Genomic DNA, 21,442 nt, shown 5'->3' with positions numbered 1-21,442 from the left:
GAGAAGTTCATACAACAGTTATTTACTGAGACATAGTAAGCTAGCTGATAGGTTTGGTATTAACACGATATTTGTTGTTCCCAAAGTGATATTAGCCACCTCAAGCACAAGTGTGACATACTCTTTGCTTACATAATACCTTTATCAGGCACACACAAGCCGCTCAAAAGATGAAAGAAGTAACTAATCCCTGACTCCGTCATAGGCACCTAAATCACTTTTAATTCTCTTTTAATATGGCAGTGACACTTTAAATCTAAAGTCTTTGGATAATGACAGTGTTGTGCTGTTTCAGATCAACTGCTTTTGATGTTATTGTTGTGAATGGTGTCCATGGAGATCGAAGATTTATTTTCATCTACTTAATAACCATTTAATATCCTACACTTTCTCTTTCGCAGCTGCCTGTTCTGTACTTCATGCTGAAGTCCAGCATGCATTGACTGGATAAAATGTTTCTGTAGTAAACCAGTATATCTTGTTGCACAATCTGTCACCGTAGCAACAGTCAATACTTATCTTATCAACACTAAACAGACATGATAAAATGCCGAATATTTTCTGAACCTGAAAATCCTGATATGTTTCTGAGTGTACACTGGCTCTGGAAACACGCAGACAAATTATCTGCCAAGACTAGCTTTGAACTCAACTAACTTACATTTATATCCAATTAAGCAAAAATTTTTGCTGAGGGACAATATATCCTTGGGCATAAATGAATGAGCCCACGATGCACAAAAGATTTTCAAAGCTTATCAGATGTAACAAGAGGTGAAATTGAAGATTAAACCTCACAGAAAGATTAGAAATGGAGGACTACTGTCAATCCAAACTGTGTTTCAGCTTATCTATCCCCTTTTCTTTTGTTTTTAGAAAATATTTTATTGAGGCATTTATAATGTTAACATTTTCATATTTTCAACAACAGAGAAATCCGCCACACACATAAAACCCACAATAACATACCAAACTTCCCACAGCCCTGAATCCCAGCTACCCATATATTAGATTCCGTGCCCTTATTCTTCACTTCCATGCCTCCCCCCCCCCCCCCACCGCCCCCCTCCTGCTGCCACGTCACCGACCCAAACCCCTGATTTTGGAGCCTCTGAGTCCCTCCATCCCAGCAAAATCCGTCTCCGGGCCACTAGGGAGGCAAAGGCCAAAACGGCAGCCTCTCTCCTCCTTGGGCTCCCGAATCTTCTGACACTGCAAATATTGCCATCTCTGGACTCGGAGTCACCCTCCCTTCCAAGACTTCTGACATGGGGCGGGATTCTCCCCTACCCGGAGTGACGGAGGGTCCCGGCGTAGGGGAGTGGCGCCAACCACTCAGGGGTCGGGCCTCCCCAAAGGTGGGGGCCAGCTCCGCGCCGGAGCGGTTGGCACCAGAAGACTGGCGCAAAAAACCGGCGCCCCCGGCAGCGGGGCTGGCTGAAAGGCTTTTGCCGGTCGGCGCATGCACGATGTGGGGTTCTCTTCTGCTTCCACCATGGCTGAGGCCGTGGCGGCCGCGGAGGAGAAATAGTGCACCCAGGGAACTGGCCCGGAGTCTGAGCGGGGGGCCCCGATCGCGGGCCAGGCCACCATTCGATCGCCCCCGCCCCCCCAGGACCCCGGGGCCCGTTCGTGCCGCTGATCCCGCCGTTCCAGAGGTGGTTCAAACCTCGGCGGCGGGAGAAGCCTCCCAGCGGCGGGACTTCATCCCATCCTGGCCGGAGAATCACCGCAGGGGCCTCTCCCGATCGGAGTGGCGAGATTCCCGCCACCGCCACTTCCCGGGTGGCGGAGAACCTCTGCCACAGCGGGGGCCGGATTTTCAGCGGCCCCAGGCAATTCTCCGACCCGGCTGGGGGTCAGAGAATTTCGCCCCAGACATCTGAAAATCCCTGCCAGAATCCCCTCAGCGTCGGACACGCCCAAAACATATGTACATGGTTTGCAGGACTTCCCCCACACTGCCCACACCTGTCCTCCACCTCCTCAAGCAACCTACTCATCCGGGCCACAGTCATATGAGCCCCGTGGACCACTTTGAACTGGATCAGGCTACGTCTGGCACACAATGACGATGCATTGACTCTCCTCAGGACCTTCTCCATAGCCCAACTTCCAACTCTCCTCCCAGATCTTCCACCCACTTCCTGTTTATCTCCCCAATTGGGACCCCTACCCACTCCATCAGTTCCTTATATATTTGCGAGACCCTCCCCTCCCCAACCCCTCTTTTAGACATCACCTTATCCTGTAGTCCCCTGAGTGGGAGACGTTGTTCCGCACCTGCGCAGACCGGCTGCCATATTCTTGTGCATGTGCAGGGGGCGTATCTCCGCGCCGACCATGACGGAGCCCTACAGAGGCCGGCACAGAAGGAAAGAGTGCCCCCACGGCACAGGCCCGTCCGCAGATTGGTGGGCCGCAATCGCGGGCCAGGCCACTGTGGGGGCCCCGCCCAAGGCCAGATCCCCCCGCGCCCCCTGAGGGCCGCACCAGTCGGCCTACCAGCCAGGTCCCGCCATGGTGGGACCATGTCCATTTCACGCCAGCAGGACTGGCCAGAAACCAACGGCCGCTCGGCCTATCGGGGCCCGGAGAATTGCCGGGGGGAGGGGGGTGGGGGGGGGGGGCACTGCCAACGGCCCCCGACTGGCATGGCGTGATCACCACCTTGACCTCGCGCCCCTCCGCAGGCATCATTATTACATTTAGAAGTCGCCTAATGTTGGACGTCAGGTGCCGTCCCTTAACAAATCCTATCTAGTCCTCCCCTATTACCCCTGGAACACAATCCTCTGTGGCCAGGACCTTTGCCAGCAATTTCGCACCCACATTTAGCAGGGAGATTGGCCTATGCAAACCACAGCTCTCCGGATCCTTATCCCGCTTCATAATAAGGGAAATCGATGCCTGCATTAACGTTCGGGGGAGCACTCCCAACTCCCTCGACTCATTAAAAACCTTTACCAGGAGCGGCCCCAACAGCTCAGAAAATCTTTTATAAAACTCAACCGGGTATTCGTCTGGTCCTGGGGTTTTACCCGATTGCATTGCCCCCAGCCCGTCTATAACATCCCCAAGCCTAATTGGGGCTCCCAAATCCTCCCAAATCTTCATCTATCCACGGAAACTCCAGCCCCCCCCCCCCCCCCCCCCCCCCCCCCCCCCCCCCCCCCCCCCCCCCCCCCCCCCCCCCCCAAATCACTTTCATACCCTCCTCCCGGTTGGGGTTTCCGATTTATACAATTACTATAAAACTCCTGAAACACATCATTCACCACGCCGGATCCAGAATCACTTTCCCCCCTGTATCCTTCACTTTCCAAATCTCTCTCGCCGCCTCCTGTTTCGTCAGCTGATGCACCAGCATCCTGCTGGCTTTTGCCATATTCATACACTGCCCCCTTTACCCTCCTCAGCTCTCTCCACCTTACCTGTGGATAGGAGCCCAAATTCCAGCTGCAGCCTCTGACCCTCACTCAGAAGCCCGTCATCCGGAGACTCCGCATACCTCCTGTCCACCTGTAAAACTTCGCCTGCCAGTTTGTCCAACTCCGTCCACTTGGCCTTCTCCTTATGGGCCCGAATTGAGATGAGTTCCCCCCCTAATAACCACCTTCAGTGCCTCCCAAACCACCCGGACCGAAACCTCACCCGTGTCATTGATGTTTGTATATCCCGAATGGCCTCCTTCACCCGCTCACACGCCTCCTCCTCCTCTAACAGCCCAAATCCAACCTCCATCATGGGCACCGGGCCTTTCCTTTGCTAACTTGCAAGTCTACCCACCGCGGGGCATGGTCTGACACCACTATTGCTGAATATTCAGCATCTACCACCTCAGCCAGCAGCGTTTTGTCCATCACAAAGAAGTCTATCTGGGAATGCACCTTATGCACATGGGAGTAGAAAGAAAACTCCTTACTCCTTGGCCTCCCAAATCTCCAGGGATCAACCCCCCCTCCACCCCCCATGCACTCCATAAACCCCAAAGCTCCTTTAGCATAGCTGATACCTTCCCAGACCTAGAACTTGACCGGTCCAGCCTTGGACTTAGGTCTGACAAACTCAATGTCATCCCAGTTCAGGGCATACAAATTTACCAATACCACGGCCATCCCCTCCGACTTCCCATTAACCATAACATATCTACCCCCCGGTTCCACTTCTACACTCCCACCTCGAATGCCACCCGCTTATTGACCAAGATTGCTACCCCCTCGTTTTAAAGTTTAATCCCGAATGGAACATCTGCCCAACCCATCCCTTCCTCAACCTAATCTGGTTTCCCACCTTCAGATGTGTCTCCTGCAACAGAACCACGTCCGCCTTCAGTTGCCTCAAGTTTGCAAACACATGGGCCTTTTTGGCTGGTCCATTCAGTCCCCAAACGTTCCATGTAGCCTGGTCAGGGGACACGCTGACTCCCTCCCTTGCGGATCAACCATAACCTCTCCTGGACCAGTCTTCGACCCATGACCCGCACCTCCCCGGCCCGTCCTCGTGCAACTACCGTCATCAACCCTCCTCCTCCACTTTGAAAGTTCCCTCCCTGTCAGCAGTCTAATACACCCCCCATCCAACCCCCCCACTCCCACTCCCCCTTCCACCCCCCCCCCTAACAATGATCTTCAACTTACCCCCCACTTTGCTTCCGTGAACTAGCCCGTCCAGCCATCAGCCCCCTCCCATGGCGCCTAGCATCCTACCCACCACTGATTTTGTTCCCCCCACTCTTAGTGCAAACAGTGGAATCAAAGGCAAGAAGAAAAAACAAAGAATCCCTCCCAAAGTCCCAACACAAAGGCCCACCTCTCATCCCTTAACAAAGCACTGCATACCGACCTAACCCCAACCAGAACCGAAAAACGAAAAAAACAAAAGAAATCCGAACAACATAAACTCAAAGTTTTTCACAACACAGTTCAGTTCTCCTCAATCCAAGTTCAAGGTCCTCCTTTCCCTACCAGTCCATTCTCCTTCATAAAGTCCGCTGCCTCCTCAGCCGAGCCAAAGTACAACCTCCAGCCCCCATTGGTCACCAATAGGCGAGCCGGGTACAGTAGTCCGAACGTTACGCCCTTCTTGTACAAGGCCGACTTGACCTTATTAATGTTCGCCCTCCTCTTTGCGAGCTCTGCTCCCTGGTCTTGATTTACCCGAATCTCAACATCTTCCCAAGTGCATCGCCTCATCTGCCTGGCCCACCTCATGATGCGCTCTTTGTCCAGGAACCGATGCAATCGCACCACCATCGCCCTTGGTGGCTCTGGGGTTTGCGCATCAATGACCTGTGGGCCCGATCTACCTCCAATGCACCTTCCCCAAGCAGCTACTCCAGCATCTTCCCAACATATGCACCTGCATCCGATCCTTCGATTCCCTCCGGCAGACCCACGATCCAAATTTTCTGCCTCCGACAACAGTTCTCCAGGTCCTCCACTTTCTCCAGCAGTCGCTTCTGCTGGTCTTGCAGAGCCCCATTCTCTGCTGCCATCGAGGTGGACTGTTCCTCATGCTTCCCTGCCAGCTCCTCCAACCTCTGGATCGCCTGTCTCTGGCTGCCAGTCTCATCCCCACGCGGTCAACCACCACCTTGATGAAGTCCACCGCCCGGGCCAGGTCCTCAAAACTATCCTTCTGCAGTTGGGTGAACTTCTCATTCTGGAAGCTCACCAACTGATCCATCGACCACTGAGCCAGCAGGTCCTGATCCTGCCCATTCGGCATCTCCGCGTGCGTTGTCCGCTCCTCACTCGCCACTGCCACCTGATTCATTCTTTTTCAAGTACTTCTGGACCGCAGCTCCATAAACTAGGGGTCACCCTCTTCTACTCTCATTTCTGCACCTTTTTCCTACAAAATTCCTGCGAGAAACCAGCGAAAAGGCCACAAAAGACCACCATGAGCGGGAGCTGCCAGATATGCAACCACTCAGTCCATGGCCGTCACTGGAAGACCCATCTGTCCCCTTTTCCCAACTTGCTTGTGATAGGCGATATCCATGTGGAATAACCAGCCCGCTCCCCTTAAAGGGAGTCTGTCTCTTTTAAAGCAAAGCTGCACTGGAGTGTATCACTGCAATTTAAATAACAGTAAATTAAACATGAAGGCAAAAGAAGTGGGTTCTCAGGTGACGGATGTGGCACTGAAAGCATTAGTGGTGGAGGTGGGTTGGTGGTGATATCCCATGGCACCATGGGGGGGGAGGGGAAACCAGGGGGATCATGAGGACACCCACAGAGGGTGTGGTATCGGGTGGCTAGCTCCTAGAATCTGGATCCAAGGTTCTGACCACAAGAAGCCTGATGACCTCACGTCAGTCAAGTTCAGTGAATTAATCTTCAAATCTTCACATGGCATCTCATGCCCACTAAACCACCAGCTTCTCACACTGCTACATTACTCATTCAGCAGCACTCCCTGGCATTCAGGACACACATTTAACATGCACATCCTCTGCTGCACACTCACACCAAATGGCCTCCTACTGTGCGGTAAATCTTTCCATTTTTTTATGTCGTTTGATCTGTCACTCGCAGCCACCAGCTCAATAATAGCTCTGCAAGCAGTTTGGGATTAGCATCGAGTTGGGATGAGTCGTGCAAGTGAGCTGTCGCCAGGACAGGAGCATAGGATGGCTTATTTGTCATCTCACTGGAGAGCAAGGTGATTCATGCGTTCTGCTGCAGAGGACGCAGATGAGAGCCTTGACGGGATGAAATAAAAAGAACACATGGATATGCACGCTGAAACGCTGGACGCATTGATTGGCCTGCTACACAGCCTCCTGCTGCTGTTAAGGATAATGGAGGATTCCAGCTCCATATTGCAGAGGGCTTTGTGCAGGGATTTCCCCCTCCACAACCTCAGATACATGTCCCTTCAAGTTGCAGGCCCAGAGATGCTGCCATAACTGCCCACATGCATGTTGTAGGCTTCATGTGGTCGGGTTGCCAAATCCTCTAGCCCACCTGAGTGGATTCAGCATCACTCACCCCAACATCTCTAAAAGCACTTCAGACAACATCCCGACCCTTTCCAACCGTACAAGCTCGGAGTAATCACTTTTCCTGCAATTTGGGTGCTTGGCCCTTTGCTAACCAGCACTGTGGTTAGCACTGTTGCTTCACAGAGCCAGGGTCCCAGGTTTGATTCCCTGTCTTGGGTTACTGTCTTTGCAGTGTCTGCATGTTCTCCCCGTGTCTGTGTGGGTTTCCTCCGGGTGCTCCGGTTTCCTCCCACAAGTCCGAAAGATGTGCTGTTAGGTAATTTGGACATTCTGAATTCTCCCTCAGTGTACCTGAATAGGTGCCAGAGTGTGGCGACTAGAGAGTTTTCACAGTAACTTCATTGCAATGTTAAGGTAAACCTACTTATGACACTAATAAAGATTATTATAATAAAGCAGGAACAGAGTCCACCTTGCGGCCAAATGTCTGTTGTTTTAAGAGTGGCCTATGAACTTGCTGCCAAATTAGGCGTCTCTGTTGCATCAGCCAATTTGGCTGACTAGCGTCAGGATAGGGTCAATTTGATGCTGTCTGGTGCACTATGGGAATGCCCTTGCTTGTGCTCTTTTCCTCACAGAACATGATGCAGGAATTGACCAATGGCAGAAGACGCCCCTCAACAGCATCGTCAGGCTTCCATACCGTCACCTGCAGCTGGCATTCAACAAGGGAGTTTCTAACTCCTAACCTCTGAAGCGCCATAAATAACGTAATAATAAACTGTACGATTGGAGTCAAGGAACATTGATGAGCTTGGGCATCTGTTTACAGGGTAAAAAAAGAGGTGAACACCAAACTGAACCTAAACGAAAATAGCAAACATAACATATGTATGCCAACATATGGACGCCAAAGTATTGCAAAACGACAACCAAAATAAGTATGATCAGACTATGAAATAAGCTAAAAGGGCAATTAGAATGGTAATGAGGAAATATGCAACGAAAATATAGAAAGAATATTTAAAGAAACAATAATGACTCGGGTTTTGCGATAGCAATGATGGTGAAAGTGTGCTAACCACCCTTACTCCTCTGAAACTGACAGCAAGTCTGGAGTCTGTACATGCACAGTTAACTGTGGAATCCAGAAGTTCACTGAGTGATCATACACTTCCCCTCAGACAGCAATCAATTAAAAATCACTGAAATGTCAAGAGCTTGCCTTGTCATGCTATTATTTTGCTGCAAAGGAAAACCCTTGAAAAAGTTGCATCTGGTTAAATAAGATGTAATCAGGTGTTAATAATTTATGAAGTACATAATTTCTGCTCAACACACTCACTTGTACAATTGTGGGAATATCAAATTTTCTTCATGGCAATAAAAAAATTCCACCTATTTTAAAATAATAAAACAAAATGTTTATAATTCAGCTTTTGTTTTAATGACATTTGTATATCCAAATCATTTATTTTACTGTCTGTAAAATGTAACAAAAAATAAGTGAAGCATAGAGAGTGCTTTTTAACTTCCTGCTTTGCTGTCTGTGGGAATATTTCAGTGTGATCCTGGTGAAGCAGCTTGCCCTGTTTGATGGTATCACAAGTGCTGGATGCTTGCAGATCCCCTTGAATTGGTGCCAAATTTAAAGGAAGCCAGAGAATCTCCTGCAGTGGCTTCTTTTCCCGCCAAGTTCGCAAAGTGTCTGGTTGGGAGAAGTCAACAGAAGGGGAGTGGGGTGGAATTATTGTCAGGGAACAGACGGATGCTGGAAAAAATGGCTTTGGTTCTTTCTAAGGTTTAATTGGAGCAGCCTGCAGCTTATCCAGGACTGAATGATGAGCAAGTGAGACTTGAGTGCTGGGCAGTGTTGCTGGGTGTGTGATGGGGGTGTGGTACATTGACCAGTGTGATAGGTTGATGGTGCATTGGGTTTGAGCTGCTATGTGAAGATGCATTCACTGACCTTGACCACCCGCACCAGTTCAAAAGGCCTCTTGTGGTACTGCTGCCAAATCCTCAGGAGCAGGCCCTGAGAATTGACCTCAGTGGCCACCTAATTCCAATCCATTTTCAGAGTAGTCCCTGAAGGCCTCTGCAGAACCAGGACAACTCTCATCCTACCCACCTCTATACCTTTACCTCCAGTGCCACGTCCAGTAGCCTGGAACCCTGGAATGCTGCTGTTTCATTTTCCACGTTTTAAATTGCTACAATATTCAGCACAGTTATCGTTAAGAGGAACAGACTGCCTTTAAGAGCACAGAACTGCAAGCACCAATCATGGAAATGGTAATATTTGAATTCAATAAAAATCCATAATTAAAAATATAATGATAACCATGAAATCATCACCAACTGTTGTAAAAAATTCATCTGGTTCACCAATCCCCTGCAGGCTAAGGAATCTGCCATCTTTACCCGGTCTGGCCCACATGTGATTTCAGATCCACAGTTTTGTGGTTGACTCTTAAATGCCCCCAGAAATGGCTGAGCAAACCACTCAGTTCAGGGTTATTAGGGATGGGTAATAAATGCTGGCTCCACCACCGATGCTCATATCCCATTAATGAATAAAAAGAAAGTAGTATTCTTGCTTTCTCTGGTGCTTCTATGAAGTACAACCCCAGTGTCAGCAGCCCAAGGGGTGATTGGTTGCTGAGAATCAGAGGAGGGCATTCAGGTATCCTTGTGCACCACCCTTTAGAGGCTGTGGGCCTGCGATGGATCCATCTCAGTTTAAACCATCTCAGCATGGGCTTGAATAGTCTGAGCCACCTGACCGACAGGAAACTGAAAGGACAATGATGGAGGGCAGGGAGAGGGAGCAGGAATGCTGCCATTCAGGGAGAGACCAGTAGGTTCCTGCTCCATCATTCCCAAGTCACTAACTACCACAGGGCCTCAGTTTAACCAGTCCTGTGATCTTCTGAAGTTCAGATTTAAGGGAAGCAGAGACACTTTGCAAGTCCTTTTCAAGCTGAGAGCCATTGGGAGCTTCCAATGCAGCACATTGACATTCCATGAAAGAAGCTTGATGCTCTATGGAAACGGTTGTGGCCACAGTGGAAGCTATGACCTGGGTTATCAGATATTGCATGATGTTAGGCTCCACAGGTCACTGGATGGAATTGACCAGCCTCTCCAAAAGCCATTTCCATTCTTCCTCCCCCACCCACTCCAAAAGCCTTCGGACAGGCTGTCCATTGTACCAAGCACTTGGTTTGTCATATCATTCCCCTGAAGCTTTACCCTGAGAGGCTGTCATCTGTCAACTGCTCAACAGCAGAACTCGCATGTGACCCTGGTGCCCCTACTCCCTACCACCCATTAGTAAGGTGGCACCAATGATGACCCTTTCAACCAGAATGGCTGCTGTTCATTAATGCCTAGTGTGAGCCAATGTGAGGATTTGTGATCCACTCTAGCCTCTAGTTTATGCATTGTGTCTTTGGGATGTGACAACGGGAGAGTTTGACGCAGCACATTCTTCCTCCCCCACCGACTCCTGCTTCTTCTCTCAAGCTGTGGGGTGAGTAACATTCTTCCTCCTCCTTCAGTTTTCCCCACGGTGAGGTGGAATGTAAGGTGCAGCACTCCATGAGGATTTATGAGATGAGACATAGAACATAGAACACAGTACAGAAGGAGGCCATTTAGCCCATCGAGTCTGCATAGACCCACTTCAGCCCTCACTTCCACCCTATCCCCGTAACCCAATAACCATGAGACCATATGGAGTTTGTGAGAAAGGGTAGGTTTTGAGGATTAGTGATCAGGACTAGTTGTGGATAGGTTGGAGGGCCACATACCTCAAGGTGATGTGTTCCCTGCTCTCCCTGTCATTATGGTGTCTGTCCCCACTCACCACTCGCACTTCTGATTTCAACAAGAACTATCTCTTCAAGTGGAGTGAGCTCATACATTCATACTTCCCTGTGCACCCCACCATCCGCCAGAACCCCGAACACACACCATCCCCGCTCTCCAATCCCCCAACCACTGCCATGCCAGGTTGTGTTGGTGCCAGATAACTGTCATCTTGCACTGGAACAGAAAGACTGACAATTGTGAATGTATGTTTTGGCAAGTCTTTCTTTATGTATGACGCCGCACATGACTGAAGAGCTGTGAGATGTACCTGAGATGTGAGTAGTGCTTGTGAAGGATGCAATAATGTGACGTGCTTGAAATTCACTGTCCAGGTAGATGGTGGATGCATTTTGCTGAGGGTGCAATGCTGGTGGCAGTGCAGTTATTGACAAGTCAGATAGAATCTTTCCTGAACTTTTCAGCTGTGTGCTGGTGCAGGTACTGGTGGCTGTCTTTTCCTTGGCAATCTTCTCCCCATCCATTGCATTAATTGTCTCTGTGGATTACTTACCCCTGTGAGTACAGCAATTCCCTTTTCCACCAGCAGGACTTCCAGCATTACCTCTGAAACCCTAGGAAGCCTCTCGTTTGGTCCCTGAAGCATCCTGGCGCATGTTGATGACTGTCAGCCAGTAGATTCCACACCATCAGTGTAAGTGTGTACATGGTGTTGCCTGTTTCGATCCCAACAGCGTCGCCAATACTGTTGCAAATATTAATGATGTTGGTGAACCACAAGCCTTCCCTTATATCGATCAAATGACCACACAACCAGCTAGGTAGTTCAAAAGATGGTTTATTTACATCCTCAAGGGTTATGTCAACATGCAAACACAATATCTACTACGAGTTAAACTACACCTATCAGCTACAATAACCTATAATTAACTTCAGGGCGACCGGCACTGTGCAAATGGATACGGCCTTTATCTGGATTTCACTTGGCTGGTTCGAAGAAAGCGGCTCTGTCTCTGCTGGGCTCATCCATCAGGTTTGCGACCGTTGGTCTTGGACTTGGCTGGCTGTTCCTGCTACGATTGGTTTGGCACAGGCCGGATCCAAAGGAGACAGAACACATGGCTGTGCTCTCTTTTGTCCCTCTGGGATATTGCGCTCTTTAGAGCGGTCCTTAACCTTGTTCCCAATAGTTCGACAGGGCTCTGATCACTGTCTTCGATTTCGGCCAAAAAAGGAGAGGATGCCTTGGTAGCTGGGCGGGTCCTTAGCCGTCATTGACCTTGGCAGTTGGCTTTCTGAGTAAAGGGAGTGGCGCCGATCAGTCTGTAGCTGTACCAGTTGCTTGATTGGAGTTCTATTGTCCTGGGAAAATAGGCCATTAAAATGCAAACGAGCGGGGATTTCGATCAGGCCTGGTTACCTGTGTTTCAGATACACATAGGCTCTGTATCAGTCTGAGTCCTGTGTTGGCCATAATTCCCATTGTCCTTTGCAGGTGGCCATCTTAGATGGCTACATCCCGTCCTCTTGATCCTGAACGTGAAGCGTGGTGGATCACACTATTGATCCCTGTTCATCCTTGGTGGCTTGGTCACCCTTGGTCAAGGCAAGGTTCTATTCTACTCTATTTTATGGTTTGGGACATTTACCTAATATTTCATTAATACATCCATTTATCCGCACAGTTGATCTCTAGCTAACACTATTTAAGCTACTCTCATGCTGCTGGTGAATATCAAAGAACTTCTGTACAATACAAAATTTAAAACAGCAGCATCACATTTCTGCTTAATCCTAATAAAATTAAAGAAGTACATGGTTTACTCTTGGCAGCGATTAGTACATGCATTTAATTTTGTTGAATTCCAAATAAGTGAGCTCGGACTGTATATATTGGGGACCGGGAGGCTTTTGCTCACTAGTTACAGAGTCGAAGTGTCTGAATTACACTGCAGATTATTGCAATCACGCGAAGGGGCTGGTTTAGCTCACTCGGCTAAATCGCTGGCTTTTAAAGCAGACCAAGCAGGCCAGCAGCACGGTTCGATTCCCGTACCAGCCTCCCCGGACAGGCGCCGGAATGTGGCGACTAGGGGCTTTTCACAGTAACTTCATTGAAGCCTACTCGTGACAATAAGCAATTTTCATTTCATTTCATTTCAAGGGCCTCTACTGTGTTTGAAAGGGAGTTCCATTTGGCAATGTTTTCGCACCAAGTGTCGGTGTCTGTCTTTATGTGTGGTGTAGTGTCTGGGCTGGGGGTGGCCTGTTGTGTGGTAGTGTTCGGGGCTGGTGTGGGGTTTGTAACAAACGCAGTTGCAGAAGTCCAGCGATGATCCAAATGCATGTCAGCAGTCCTCGCTTCATCCTGTGTTGTCTGTTTTCCATGTAATCCTGGGGGTGCAAGCATAATATCTGTTATCTTTGGTTAACATCTCCTTTTGTTAGTCTTTCTCGCCTTACTCCAATTACCCGTTATGATTGTCACCATGTGTGACTCCCTCAATTTTTTTTGAAATACCATTTTGGAGAGACAAGAAATGCAAATTTTTAAAGTACAGAGACTCTCGCAGCTTGTGGTCGACGCGGGAAGTGGGCGGTCTTTTCTTTACTGACAACCAGTGGTGGTTGAGGCTTATCTTAACCAGCCGAATTTCAGGATGGCCAGTTTTATAGAGTTTGGGCCCAGGGTTCAGAGGTAGTTCGCGTGTAGCAGTGTGTATAGCAACCAATTGTGTCATATGTGTACATAGCAGGTGGGGAGCAACCAGGGGTGGGGGAAGGTAAAGGAAAGAAGGGGTGAGTGTACAGAACGTGGCAAAATGCATTCTTTATACCACAACCAAAGGGATAGCAGAGAAGGTGAAACTAAGGCCTTCCAAAGACAGTGCAGAGTGTAGAGAACCATTCCAGAGAATATGAAGTGGCGGGAACATGAGGTGCGAGTGGGCCGCTGCAGGATAAGAATGGGTGGAATCCCCGGGTACGGCGGGGGTTAGTGCCGTTACTCCACTACCCGAGCTTAACTGACCGGATTCATTCGGGGTCCTTAGGTAGGGCGGGGACCAGTGCCGTTACTCCCTTCCTGGGTGACCTGAGTGGTCGATAAGAGTTTGTAGTCGTGTGGAAACTTGTCACAAAGACTGGGAGAGCAGTGATCTGTTTTCCGACAAACTTGTGCCTTTAACTGTCATAGGGCATCGTACCCTCGAATCAGAAGAGTAATTGTGTGTTGGGCGACATGAATTAAAACCATGTCGTAAAAAAAAGAAGGAAAAAGTCGGGCAGGCTCCATCAGAACTTGGGACACCTTAATACTTAGGCGGTGTCTCTTTGTCATCATCTGGACATCTCAGGGTTCAGTACCAAACAGTGTTGTAAAAGAATTACCGAAACGAGAGTCAGTATCTGAATCATCACCATCTCCCGGTTGCCAGACTCGTGTCTGCTGTTTCTGTGCCATGGCCGCATGGGCCGTCTGATAATCCGAATCATCGTGCCTTGCTAGTCTGCAAGAGTTGTCGCGGTGCCAAACAGGGGCTTGTTTGTCGTGAGGCGTAGGGGTGGTGGGAGTGGAGGGCAAGTTACTGCCGTTGGGTGGTGGCTGTGGCGGTGGCTGGGGGAGGGCATATAGGGGTCAAAGATATCTAATTCGTGGTTTGGGGGGCTGGGGTGACTGGGGGCAGAATCGCACCAGTGTTCAGGGATAGTAATCAAATCCAGGAGGCTCTCGCTGTCATCAGAGTCAAGTTCAAGGTGAAAGTCCGTAGCTGTGGGCGGAGTCAAATTTGGGGCTGTGGTATACATGCTGGCATGGCTGGGGGAGGGTTGGCGTTGGGGTCGGACCTGGTTCTCAATGGGCGGAGCGGAATTGTCTCCTATTGCCAGAGAGTTGTGGTGGGAGTGGCTAATTGGGATCCGTAGATTTTGAGTTGGTTGGTGTGGAACCAACCAGTTTTAACCGTTGCGGTACGTTATCTTGTACACGGAGGGGCTCACTTTGTCGGAAATGGAGTAGGGTGCTGCAAACTTGAGGGAGAGGAAAGAACTGGGGTTGTAAAGTGAAACCATTACTTGCCGACCGACTGTGTACTCTACGGGGTGGACAGTTTTATCAAAGTAGGCTTTGCTCTGCTTCCTTCTAGCACCTAATTGGACAGCTGCAGCGAGTTGTGCCGCTTTATTGTTACCTGTAACCTGTTAGACTGCTTTTTTGTGGGTGAGGGCAGTTAATGTAGGGCTTGCCAAATCGAGGCCTAATAAATATTCAATACCCTTCATGGGTCGTCCGGTCATGAGAGTGTGGGGGGTGAAACCTGTTGAATGGGAAACGGTATTCCGAATAAACATGAGAGCAAATGGGAGGACCGTGTCCTACGTGGGATTGTTCTGTTGCACCATCTTCCTAATGGTCGCTTTTAAAGTTCGATTCATTCTCTCGACAATGCCGCTGGATTGGGGGTGATATGCTATGTGGAATTTCTGCCTGATGTCAAAAATTGTTAAAACATTTTCCATGACCCTGCCGGTGAAGTGGGAACCTTGGTCTGACTCAATGCTGCGGGGGAGACCCCAACGTGTGAATATCTGTTGGGTCAAAATCTTAGCGATGGCCTTTGCTGTGTTTGTCCATGAGGGAAATGTTTCTACCCATTTAGTAAAGGTATCGATTACAACCAGCACCTACTTGAAACCATTTCTGCAACGGGGAAGCGGGCCAATGTAGTCGAGTTGCAAATTTGTCCAAGGGCCATTAACAGGTCGGTGTGATGTAATTGTCCTTTCTTTGAGTAACGTTCAGGATTGTTCTGAGCACAGATATGGCAATTCTCGGCATAATGGGTTACATCGCTTTTTAAATCGGGCCACCAACACAAAGGTCTAAAATGTGCAAAGGTATTGTCTATCCCCTGATGTCCGTGACCTTCGTGAAGTTGGGAAATGAGCTGGTTTCTGTCCTGGGTGGGGATCACATAAATTCCGTTTTTTTAAACTATGCCATCCTGTATGGTCAGTGCGTCCTTCATTTATCATAGGGGGCTGGGAAGATGCCGTCTAAAACCTGTTCGAGTGTCTGCTTTTTGGGCTTGGGATAGATCCTCAATATTGGTCTGGGAAACCTGGACTGAGTGTATCGGTTCGCTTTCTGGTAGCTGCCAGAAGTGACCATGGCGTGATCCTGTTTAGGCTAAGGCGTCTGCCTTTACATTACCGGGTGGAGACGAGCGATGATGGCTTCTTACTTTAATGATACCGTATGTGGGGTCTGAGGCTGTCTTGAGAACATGCTTTAACAACGGGGCAGAGGGTAGGGGTTTTCCATCGGCTGAAAAAAATCCTTGAGATTCCCACAGGGGCAGGAATTCTGTTAAGCTGTTGCACAAATACAAGCTGTCCGAGTGTATGTCTGCCGGGGTTGGTAAAGAGTCGGGGTCTGAATTACATAGGCTATGGCTGCGAGTTCTCTTGCTTGTGAACCTAGGTGGCCAGGCAATTTTAAAGAAATCTCGTCTCGTGAGCGTCCCTGCGCTTCTTCTACGTATATTCCACAACCAGTAATTCTAACACCATTTTTGATTGTGGAGGAACCGTCTACTGCCTGCTCGTGGGTGTAGTGACTTTGGGGTAAAGGGTCCTGTGTGGTGTTGGGCTGCTATGATCTGGCACTCATGTCAGGTCCCTGCATATTGGAGATTATCAGCCAGAAATGTGTGGGTCTTGGTGCATTTTACCGTAATGTCCCTGCTTTGTAACAGTAGTGTCCATCAAGCTGCTCTGATTTGGCTGACTGAACCGTCCTTTAATCTACCGTCTGGTAATAGTTGAGTGTGGGTGTGCTCGGTCAAGATCATCAAAGCCATCTATATGATTTCTGCAATATCCTACCAAACCTAAGAATGACTGGAGTGCAGTGACATTTTGGGGCAGGGACAATTTAACAATCAACTCGATCCGTTTTTCCTCTCATGATGATGGTGCCAAAATAAAGAACCTTTTCCTTTAAAATCTGGGCCTTTTTGGGGTTTACCTTGCATCCGATTGATTGCAGTAGGCCTAGTAATTCCGATAAGAGCTCTACGTATTCCTCTTTTGTGTCCGTTTGCAAGAGCAGATTGTCTAAATATTGTATGAAGCATCCGGGGTCGGAAAAATTTAGAAAGTCCGTTGACCTATTGTTGGTGGAAAATGGAGGGGGAGTTATGGAATCCTTATGGGAGGCATGTCCATGTGTACTGTTGCCCTTGAAACGTAAATGCAAATTTTACTGAGAGGCCCTGTCTAACGGGATGGACCAAAAGCCATTGCTGATGTCCAGCACTGTGAAATATTTTGCCTGTACTCCCTGTTTGAGCATGGCCTCGGGACTCGTGGCAACAGTGGGGGCTGCTGAAGGGGTTTCCTTATTAAGTTCTCAATAGTCAATCGTTAGTCGCCATGAACCATCGGGCTTTTTTATGGGCCAAATCTGGGCATTATTTGTGGACGCCAGGGGTCGAATAACTCTTTGGTCTAACAAACTGTTAATAACCTTCGAAATCTCACCCTCGGCTTGCTGTGGGAAACCACATTGCTTTTGCGGCTTTGGATCAGGACCTGAAATTTTTATTGTACCTGGGATCTTCCTACAATCGTGTTTGTGTTGTGCGAACAAAGCTTTGTGTTTTATGAGGACCTCTCTAATCATCTCGGCTGCACTAATTGTTTTCAGATTAAACCAATAGTCTCCTACTGAGCAAATCCTGTTTCCATAATCCCCTACTGTGAGCATAGCGGGGGCCCCAGCAGTTTTGGCCATTCGCCATACACATTTGTTTACTGGGTCAAATGTAAGGTTCTGGGAGCTCATAAAATCAATGCCTAAAATGTACTCTGCGATTTGAGGTAAGTCAACCAAACAACGGGATGTCTGATGCTAATGTTCCCTATCTGAATGGGTACGGGAGCTGTGATATATCCTTTCTGTATATGGCCGGTGAATCCACTCAGGGTGATGGTGTCTGTGGTGGGCCATTTGTCCCATTGAAACATGGTGGATGAGTTCAAAGTGGTGTGGGATCCTCCTGCGTCCCAAAGAAAATCGACTATGTCCCCGGACTGTGCCTGTAACTACTGGTCTGCCTGATTTGTCCCAGCATGTGTCACAGACCCAAGTTGGGGAGTCCGAACGCTGTCAATCTGTAGAGTTAAACGCTAAGTCGTCTAAACGGGCACTAACATTATGCATGGGCCGAACATTGTTCCCAGGTAGGGTTTTGGTTGTTGGTATCGTTGCTGGTTCGGGGGGTTTTGTCGGCAGTTGCGGGCGTAATGCCCTATGTGGCCACAATTGTAACAACCTCGTGGTGCCTGTGCGCTGGGGTGCTGTCCCTCGTGTCTACCCTCATTTATCCATGCTGGGTCCTGACTAGTCCTAACTGGGTGCATGTTTGCCTGTATATCGTCCTGATCTTTCTGTCGGTGTAGGGTTTGTTCCCATGCTCTGGAAAGTTGTTTCAATACCCAAACTTCATTGTGTGTGTGGTCTGCGGATTCGTAGTTTACACAAGCCTTTTGACCTGAGTCTGTGGCATGCAAAACTAAGGTGCGGGACCATTTAGTGGTGTCCTCCTCATTTAGGTGTGCGCAGTTCAATTGTCCGTAGACTGCCATAAAATGAATCCATAGGCGACCAGCAAACGCGGTTGGGTGCTCTCCCTTCTTTTGCCTGCAGTGAATTAAACCTCGACTGGATCTCCTTTGTTACACCCGATGGCATCTAATATGGCTGTTTTCATCTCCTGCTACATTTTGGGGTAATGGCACAGCTGATCTTATGGACTGGCTAAGGCTCATAACTATTAGCTTTACTTCCTCTCTCTTGTCTAGGCCGTACATAACTTTTTGTTGGCGAAGCTGTGTGGGTCTGCAGTGGGCTGGAATGGACTAATTTTCGTGCAAGCTTCTCTTCATTGGGTTATGGATAGTAAAGTGGTGTAAACGAAATCAGGCTCATCCTGATCCGATGACTTGCGTTGTGTGGTAACCGGATTCATGGGGGTTGAATTGTGAGTGGGGGTGTGTGCTGCTTGTGCAGTCGATGCTGCGGGTGCTTTTCTTTTTGGGGCGTGGAGGGCTCGATTTTGATTTCCCGTGTCCTCTACATATCTTTGGGCGCTTTTGTTTAATTCTTGCCAGTCAGGAGCATCTTCCTCATCTAAATCCTGCCCGAAAGTGTACCTGAAGCCATTCTGTACTGAGAGTAGTGACTGTAGCTTTTCGATCTTCTGTCAGCATTTAGCATGGTCAACAGTACTCTGTCTCTGTTCCTTAATGGAGCTGCGGAACGCTCTCAAAGCTGCTTTTAAATCTGGGCATTTGCTAGTTAGCTGGGCGACCTGTTGTTCTGTTTCCTCTCTTACCCGGACTGCATGCTGTGTATCTTGGTAGGCTTTATCGTACTGGGTCTAGAAGCTATTAAGGTGAACTAGACAAGATTGATGTGCACATTTTACATTGGCCATTTCTTTATCCTTAGATGCTAACTGTTCCCGGAGTTGCTCAATTATCCTCTCGCTTTCGTTACTGTTTCCCTCGTTCTTTTCTTCCTTCTAAATTAACTGCCTACGGAGCATCTTCACGACTTCCTCTGTGCCTCGCAACTGTGCCAAACAGGACACTATTGCCATCGGCTTTCAGACCTTCCCTACATTTTTCTTGTGGACCTCGCTTAGGTTCTCCCACCAAGTCTGTCCTATCTTTCCCGGACCTGACTCATCATTACCGTAAAATCCTTTCCCCTTGAAGTATTTCCTTAACTCTTCCTCCCATATTGGGCATTGCTCTGCTCTGTTGGTCGCTGCGACCTCGGGTTCTTGTGGATTCATCAATCTTTCCATTGCTTTAGTGACCATTACTTCTCTTATCTCTTTTCCTACTTTCATTTGGGACAGGGGAATAAGGCCGCAATTTGAACAGCGGGTATGGCCTGAGCTATCTTCCGGTTATTTCAAATTCGGTTATTTGGTCGATGTGGGACCTGCACTTGTGGTTCTTTCTCTTTCTCACAATTAGATTCAAAGTTTGTGGGTTCTCTCGGAGTGACAAAGTCACTTCTAATCGAGTTCCGTCAGAGGTGGCCAATAATGTTGCCTATTTCGATCCCAACAGTGTCGCCAATACTGTTGCTAATATTAATGATGTTGGTGAACCACAAGCCTTCCCTTATATCAATCAAATGATCACAACACCAGTTAGTTAGTTCAAAAGATGGTTTATTTACATACACAAGGGTTATGTCAACATGCAAACACAATGGGGGCGATTCTCCAATATGGATCCAAAGTGTTCGCGCCATCGTGAACGTCATCGCATTTCACGACGGCGCGAACCGGGCCTGGGTACGACAGATTCTGACACCCACAGGGGGACAGCACGGCGCTGGAGCAGTTCACTCCGCTCCAGCTTCCTTTCGTGGTGGCAAATGGGCACCGCGCCAACCCGCGCATGCGCAGTTGGGCCGCGCCAATCTGCGCATGCGCAGGGGACTTCTTTAGCTCGCCGGCCCTGACTCAACATGGCATCGGTGCTCAGGGGCCGGCCGCACCAAAAAGTAGGCGGGGGAGGGAGAGGCCGGCCCGCCGATCTGTGGGCCCTGATCGCGGGCCAGACCCCATCGGAGTCCCCCTCCCGGTGAAGGAGACCCCCTCCCCCCCCCACACAGGCTGCCCCCCCGACCGTTCGCGCAGAGCTTCCGCTGGTAACGACCAGGGGTGAATGGCGCTGACAGGACTCTGTCGTATTGGCACGGCTGCTCAGCCCATCTGGGCAGGAGAATCGGCAGCCCCGCCAAACGCGCCGGCGCAAATGGCGCCGATTCTCCGCACCTTGAAGAATCGCGCGCCGGTGTCGGGGCGTCGTGGCGCGGTTGAGCCGATTCTCCGGCCTGGCGCGGGGCTTGGAGAATTGCCCCCATATCTACTATGAGTTAAACTACACCTATCAGCTACAATAACCTCTACGTAACTTCAGGGCGACCGGCACTGTGCAAATGGATAAGGCCTTTATCTTGATTTCACTTGGCTGGTTCGAAGAAAGCGGCTCTGTCTCTGCTGGGCTCATCCATCAGGTAGCGGTTGTTGGTCTTGAACTTGGCTGGCTGTTCCTGCTACGATTGGGTTGGCACAGGCCAGATCCAAAAGAGACAGAACACATGGCTGTGCTCTCTTTTATCCCTCTGGGATTTTGCGCTCTTTGGGGCAGTCCTTAACCTTGGACCCAATTGTTCGACAGGGCTCTGATCATTCCCTTCAATTTCAGCCAAAAAAGGGGCTGGTGCCATGGTAGCTGGGTGGGTCCTTAGTGGTCATTGACCTTGGCAGTTGGGCTTTCTGAGTAAAGGGAGTGGCGCCGATCAGTCTGTAGCTGTACCAGTTGCTTGGTTGGAGTTCTATTGTCCTGGGGAAATTGGCTATTAAAATGCAAACGAGCGGGGGTTTCGATCAAGCGAGGTTACCTGTGTTTCAGATACACATAGGCTCTGTATCAGTCTGAATCCTGGGTTGGCCATAATTTCCATGGTCCTTTGCAGGTGGCCATCTTGGATGGCTACAATGGAGACTATGCGGACAACTCTAGAAAAATTGTTGCTCATCAACACTTGAGTTTGAAAAGTGCATT

Source organism: Scyliorhinus canicula, chromosome 13 (assembly GCF_902713615.1).
Source record: "Scyliorhinus canicula chromosome 13, sScyCan1.1, whole genome shotgun sequence".
Taxonomy (NCBI): domain Eukaryota; kingdom Metazoa; phylum Chordata; class Chondrichthyes; order Carcharhiniformes; family Scyliorhinidae; genus Scyliorhinus; species Scyliorhinus canicula.
The sequence above is the reverse complement of the archived record's forward strand: the minus strand, read 5'-3'. Positions refer to the sequence as shown.